The sequence below is a fragment of the Miniopterus schreibersii genome (genome assembly GCF_964146895.1).
Source record: "Miniopterus schreibersii genome assembly, chromosome: 6".
NCBI classification, from domain to species: Eukaryota; Metazoa; Chordata; class Mammalia; order Chiroptera; family Miniopteridae; genus Miniopterus; species Miniopterus schreibersii.
In genome coordinates, this window is record NC_138107.1 from 24,651,923 (window position 1) to 24,659,561 (window position 7,639).

At 39.3% G+C, this 7,639-nt stretch overlaps 1 pseudogene across 1 annotated transcript; it reads right to left on the reverse strand.

Annotated features, from left to right (window-relative positions):
• Positions 1-674: 674 nt before the first annotated feature.
• LOC308558710 (small ribosomal subunit protein uS2 pseudogene) lies at positions 675-2,809 on the reverse strand (annotated as a pseudogene). Its single transcript has 2 exons — positions 2,774-2,809; positions 675-1,475 (listed from the first exon to the last, which is right to left on the reverse strand). The product of its transcript is annotated as a small ribosomal subunit protein uS2 pseudogene (transcript).
• Positions 2,810-7,639: the final 4,830 nt, after the last annotated feature.

The following is a 7,639-nucleotide window of genomic DNA, read 5'->3' on the forward strand; positions in this document are numbered from 1 at the left end:
GAGTGTAAATTACTTCCCGGTATAATCTCTTGAGTTCATATTTAATAAAGATAAGTTACTCCATCAACAATTACTCCATTTGTGAGGGTATTTGTACATAAATCACTTAGTTTGGCTTGGATCTAACACTGATGAGACATAATTGATCTTTAAATTTTTTATGAAGAATCACAGACTGTGAAATTAAAGGCGGTTGTATTGTCTAACTTTGCCTTCCCAGCAAGCAGACACCTGTTTTCTTGGTAGTGGAAGCCTTGTTTTATATGTATTATTGGCCAGTTCATCAATTAACTCTGTCTCACAATAATTAACATCATGTTACTTTCTACTTTATACCAGGAAAACTGACTAGAGTTTTCTAATCTGATACACTGCCAGCTAGGTTTTTTCCCTCCACCCCCACAAAATGTTTAAAGCAGGCATTAAAAGCTACATATTATGCTTTCTGGTTCATGATTTGATAAAGCAGTTTGTCATTTAAACTTTCATGTTGCAGTGTTGTTATGTGTGATAGAAGTTGAAACGTCCAGTGAGCCAATTTTATTCTACTTTTGTCAACCTATAGCAAACTCTTTAAATTTTACTTTCTTTATTTCTTTCTTTTATTATTTTTTAAGAAACTGTTTATTTTCCATCAACCTTATTTCCACTTCTGTCTAAGAGTCTGTGGAAGATCAGCTTAAGGCCCCTCTGGTTGTTCCTACCCATTCAGTGGCCTGAGCAGTGGGGGCTGTGGACCTGTCTTCAGCAGGGAACTGCTCTATAGGCACCGAGGGTGTCTGCACCTTCAGGTCAGTCTGCAACCTTGAGTTGGGGAGCAGTAAATTCAGAAACTAGAGCAGTCCATGCTCCCTGAAATTTCTCCTTGGTCACAGCCTTTTCAGCAGCAGCCTGCGCTTCCTTTTCAGTCTCTTCAGGATCTCTGTAGAAACAGAGGTCAGGCATGACCTCCCGTGAGTGCTCACGGGAGATGGTGCCACATATGCTCAGAAGTTTCTGGGCCAGCACCCCCCACCTCAGGACCACTGAGTGAGCTCCCTTGTGTTGCATAGGATGGCAATGTCTACGAGCACAGAGGAGGTCTGTGTTACATAGAGCAATTGCAGACAGGTTAACATAAGATACCTCTGTGAGAGGCGGGTGGTCAGCCCTCGGATCAGTACCCACTGTAAGTTGTGGCTCCTGGAAGGCTGCCTGGATCCGGTTAGTGAAGGTCCCCCGAGGGAAGCAGACAACAGAAGTGGCTTCAGTGGCAGCAGCAAACTTCAGCACAGCTCACTATCCACTATTCCTGGATGGTACGACACTGACATCAGCCAGGCTTTTGATGGCAAATGACATAAGCTGGCAGTAGAAGCTTTCTCCAGGTTCTTTTCAGATTTATGATGTAGATACCATCACTTTTCCTTTTGCGTATGGAAGTCGAGGTGGGTGCCCGCTAAGTGGGTTCCTGCTGCAAGAAATTTAAAGTCATCCTACTTCATTTACAGGACATCGATGGCTCCAGACTTTGTGAAAGTTTCCCTTTAAGTTATGATGGGAACCCAGAATAACACTGTATGGAACCTCTCTGGGCAGTGTGGAAAGGCTTTACTTCCGATTATTCATAAATACTGTCATTATCCTTGGGAAGAGAACAGTTATGGTAAACTGGATAGTGCACAATAGTTAAAGCTTGTAATAGAAATTGGAAAGTATTATGGGTTTAGTTTATGTATTTGTCTCATCTATATGAATTCATGGTCCTTTAAGGCATCTATATTAGTTTCCTAGTGCTGCTATAACAAATTATCACAAATTTATTAGCTTAAAACAGCACAAATTTACTATCTTGCAGAGCTGGAGGTCAGAAGCCCAAAATGAGTTTCACAAGGTGTTGACAGGATTCCTCCTGGAGGTGTTATGGAAGAATCTATTTTGTTATCTTTTCCAGCTTCTAGAGGCTGCCTGCATTCCTTGGCTTACAACCCATACCTCCATCTTCAAAATCAGTAATCACATCACTCTGACTTCTCCTTCAATTACATTTTGAGTCCACTCCTATAATCCAAGACAATCTCCTTATATTAAGGCTCTTAATCGCATCTGCAAATACATGCGTTGGAGGTCCCCAAGATCACCCTCAGGTTTGATGCTTTGCTAGGAGGACAGATCTCAGCATATAATCATATAGCCATGATTTATTAAGGTAAAAAAATACAAAGCAAAGTCAACCAAGGGAAACGGCTCGTGGGGCAAAGTCTAGAGGAAAAACAGGTGCAGGCTTTCAAGGGTCTTTTCCCAGTGGAGTAAAAGAGAATGTGCTTAATTCTTCCAGCAGTGAGTGGTGACAACACATGTAAAATACTGCTAACCAGAGAAGCTCATTAGAGACTCAGTGTCCTGGGTTTTATTGGGGATGGTCATATGGTCATCCTTTGTCTGCCTTGTACGAAAACTTCAGAGTCCCAGGAGGAAAGCAGGTGTTTATCATAAATCATATTGTTTGCACAGACCTTTTAGGCACCATGAGCCACTCTTCTCAATTAACAGTGGGAACCCTATAAAATCTAAATTTCCAAGGGCTAATCTTGCAAGTCAGTCTGTTCAAGGACAGCAGTTTAGGACTGCTATGTTGACTCTTCTGTACACTACATAAGGCAACATATTTGAAGGCGTAAGGGGTTAGGATGTGGACATGTTGAGGGTATTATTATTCTGCCTACTGCATCTTTATTTTATTTAGTTTTATATTCACAGCTCTAGTCCAGTGCCTCGCATGTAGTGATAATACCGGAAATGCTTCTTCATTCATTGACTTGTGGATCATGATTTGGCCTACTCCCTATAGCTCTGTCTTAGTAAATGGCATTACCATCCATCCAGTACCTAAATAGAAAATCTATTCTGATACTTCCCTTTCTCTTGCCCTCCATATGCAATCAATCACCAGTCCTATTGATTCTACTCTCGAAATGTTTCTTGATTTCATCCCACGCCCCCAGGCCCACTACCACTACTGTAGTCTGGGCCATCACAACTTCTCAACTATCTTTGTCTATAACCTCTAGGCTTCTTTCAATATTCTAGTTTTGCCTCCCTCCAATCCATTCTCCAGATAGAAGCAAGTGTGTTCTTTAAGGGACACAAACTAATTGTGTTACTGCTCTATTGAAAACACTGCATTGCTCCCTGTCTACTTCTCCAGACTCAATTTTTACCTACTTTTACCTTGTACACTATAGAGTTTACAGTTACATTGAATTTCTCTTGGTTTTTCAAGCAGAACATGTTCTCTCTTACCTCTAGGATTTTACATGAGTTTGTTCCTTTGTACCAAATGCTTTCCCCCTTCTTTGCCAAGTTAATTATCCCTTCACTTGAGTTTCAGTGAAAACATTTCTTCCATAGGGAGGTCTTACCAGGCATCTAAGCAAGTTAGGTTCCTCTATTTCCTGGTCCTACATACTCTGTGTTTTACCTATCACTATACTTATCCCAAATGTTATTATTTTGTCTGTCTTCCCTGATAAATTATAATCTCCATTATGGCAGAGACTCTGTTTTATTTGGCATTGTATCACTAATATCTACCACATGGAATTGGACATAGTGAGTTTTCAATAAATATTTCCTAAACTTGTGAATAAATTAGTGCTGAGAGCTTTTATAAATGATAGCATAGCTGCTTTGGAAAACAGTCTGGCAGTTCCTCAAGAGGTTAAACATAGAATCACCATATAACCCAGCAATTGCACTCCTATGTATATACTCAAGAGAAATGAAAACAAAACCCACACAAAAACTTGTACATAAAATTAATAGTAGGATGTTATTATCATAATAGTGAAAAAGTGGAAACAATTCAAATCTCCATCAACTGGTGAAATAAATAAAATGTGGTCTATCCATACAATGAGATGTTATTTGGCAATATAAAGGAACAAAGTACTGATACATACTACAACATGGATGAGCCTCAGAAACATGCTAAGTGAATGAAACTAGTCAGAAAAGATCAGACACTCTGTGATTTATGTGAAATGTCCAGCGTAGACTAATTTATATAGAAAAAGGTAAATTAGTGATTGCCTAGAACTGAAGAAATGGAGAATGATTGCTAATGATTGTGGGGGTTTCTTTCTGAGGTGATAAAAATATTCTAAAATTGATTATGGTGATGGTTGCACAATTCTGTGCCTAAACACTATTAAATTGTATATTTTAAATTTGTGATGGTTTATTTAAATTTGTATATTTTAAATTATACAGTATGCCAATTATATGTCAATAAAACTGTTATTATATAAAAAAGAATGATTAAAAACTCACCAGTGCATCATTTACTGATGGTGATTATCCCTAATCCAGACTAAGAAGGAAATTAAGTCTAAGGAATGTTAGCTGGATGGGTGAATGGCTTATCATTCTCTATGGACTGAAATGTCTGGCCAGCTGGTTTACCTCCAAATCAATCTTGTAAGTGCTTTTCCGTGAGACAACCACGGTACTTGGGTATAGAGCAGAAGAGCTTTGTGTGTATTTTGTCACATGAAATATTTTTAAAAAGTGAACTTAAGGATTGAGAGTTAATAAAGTTAATATTTTTATTGAGTCATCAAGGACATTCTTAAGTGAAACAACACCTCCCCCCATGCTAGGTACAGAATGAATGACCGATTCAGACAGAGGTGCCAGGAGTCTGACTCATTAACTCATATTGCTTTTGCACTGTAAGTGCTATATCAGCCCAATGAAATAGTCAAATGGTTGCTTATTATTATTATGAAAATAATTTTGACATGACGTTCCCCTGAAAGAATTTTGTGGACTCCTAGTGGGTAGACTGCACTACCCACTGTGTAGATCATACTTTGAGAACTGCTGTTCTAAGTGATATATAAAATCACGGAAGCCTTAATAAGAAGGATCTAGAATGTGTTTACAGATCTCCCTAGTACTAGGTTGTGTCCCAGTGGTCCTTACGTCTAGGGTTGATAATCATCTCAATCAAGTTGGAAATTTTTTGGTTAAGCTTCTCCTTAATGTAGCACACTTCTAATTATGGGAAGAGCATTGCTAATTGTTAAATACTTAGCATTTCCTTACTTTTCACTGTTAGAGGATGCATAACAGCAATCAACTCAACCTATTTTATCTCAAGTCTCATTTTTCCCCCGCTTCTTTGCTCTCTTATCTAGAATAGTAAAGTGGCCAAGGAGGTAGACACGGAGTCAGGGCCTTTGTAATAAGTAAACTTTTATGGTTTAAGAAAGTCACACAACTCTTCCCTGAGTGTCTTTTCTGGATGCTTAGATTGGCTATGGATTGAAACATATTCTGGCTGCTCTGTGTCTGGGAACTGAGAGGCCAGCCACCAAATTCTTGATTTGAGTTTAAAAGATGACATTCAGATCTTAGTTGTGAGCACAGTTAGTTTCAGCACATGAATAATTTCCCCAGCAATGACAGAAGGGAGAAACGGCCAAATCATTCTGTAATTTGCACTTAGGTTTTCAGATTGAGCTACTATAATTTGTGACAACATGGTAATATGACAGTGGCAGGTCAGAGGTCTGCATTGTGTTAACATTATCTTTGTTTAGCTTTTTGCAACACCATTCTTTGGGAAACACTGAAATTTGTCTTTGTGTTGCAGATTTCTCAGCATGGCCAGGTGGCATTTTAAGAGCCTAATGAAAAAGATGACTTGGTTCCAAGTGGCAATGTCAAAAGACACATTGCAGCTGCCCTGTCTCAGAGGCCTGGAAAGAGACCGACGTTCTCAGTTACTGGCCAGTGTTGCGTTCTCACCACTGCCTTCTCAGCCTCCACCTTCTCCAAGCAGTGTTCACGCCTTCTCTTCGTCTGTTCAAGTGGGTGCTTTGGCATGAAGGAAGCGGTGCTTTATCTCCCTAATGCATCTTGCTGTCTTTGGCACATTTGTTTGTTGTTAGTGGTGCCAGGGCTCAGCTGTTACATGACAGGCTATGACAGAGTGACTAGATCGTAGTTGGTTTTTCTTCTTGAAATACCCATCAGACTTTGTACTTTTCCTTTAAAAATCAAGGCTGCTTTTTAACAGTTACTATTGGGAATAAGAAAAATATGACACACCCTAGCCAATTTGGCTCAGTGATTAGAGCATCAGCCTTTGACTGAAGGGCCTCGGGTTCGATTCCCGCCAAGGGCACGTACCTTGGTTACAGGCTCAATCCCCAGCCCCACTCGGCTCTCGAGTAGGAGGCAACCAATCGATGTGTTTCTCTCACATGGATGTTTTTCTCTCTCTCTTTCCCTTCCACTCTCTCTGAAAAGCAATGGAAAAAATATCCACAGGTGAGGATTAAAAATAAAGAAAAAAAGAGAAAAATATGACACAAGAAATTTATACCGTTTTCACATTTGATCATGTTGGATGAATGGTAAGGAGAAAGCCTTGATTTTTCATAGTATTCATTTAGATGTGAACAAATTCCAGATTTCCCAGAAGTCTCACTTTGTGGAAATAAAGTATTAAGAGTGTAATGATTTGGCCTTAGCTTTTAAATCGAGAGAGAAAGAGAGAGAGAAAATAATTATTTCTAGCTTTCCTCTACCCAGACAGAAAGTCAGGAGCCCTCAGAGGAGTGCTTTTTGGGAGTCCGGGAGATTGCTTTTCACTTGAACGTTATTTGAAATTTCCTGTGGATGGTGGATCTAAAAACCTTCGGTTCAGGGTTGAGGATTTGTGATCTAAACATTCTTGACCTTGCTTCCTACAAAACCACAAATTAATACTGCTAGCACTCATTACCACAGGATAACTACCCAGCTGTCCAGAATTCAGATAAAGTTCAGTAATAAATTCAGTTGAATGCTCCTTGTTTTTCAACAATTGAGTTAAATCTTCTTTGCCTGATAATTTTATTCAAATCTAAACCCACCTTAAGTTAAAAACTATCATGAGAACACTCCAACTATGTAAGGTTTTTAGAATGGTGTTTAAGATATGGCTGACTTTAATTTATGGTTTAAAAAAAACAAGGGGGAAAACCAGACCATATTTATGTGCTATTTTTGTCTGTGGTTCACATTTCCTGAGGAGGCTCCCACAGCACTGTGAGAACAGGGGTATATTGAAAAAACAGAAGCTTCTTGAGGTCAATGGCCCCCCTTATCTGTACTAAAGGTCAAAATTAGCAATTTTAACAGTTAAAAGACCTGGAACAAAGTCACTTCCCCATGCCTTAGTTTCTTCAACTGTGAAATGGGAATAATAATAGTACTATCTCAGAAAGTTTTACAAGGATTAGATGATTAAGTATAATAAAGCACTGGAATAGTACCTGACACATAATAAACACAACCTAATTGTTAGTTTTTGTTGTATTGTATAATAATCGTATAATTGTATCCAAATGATGCTAAGTGTCCAAGAAAAAAGATAAATAGAAGGATAGAGAGAAAGAGGGAAGACAGGAGAAAGAGAGGATCTTCTCCTTGATGAGAAAGGGGAGAGAAGTTGGCAGATCACAGCAGGTGTGTTCCCCGGCACGCCTCCATGGGAACAAACACTGAGAGGGTGGAGAGTTTTCTTGAAGAAGCTGACTGTGTGGCTCACACAGAGGCTTTGGTTTGGGTATGGGGAGTCCCAGCCTTGCCAAAAACTCCTGTGACC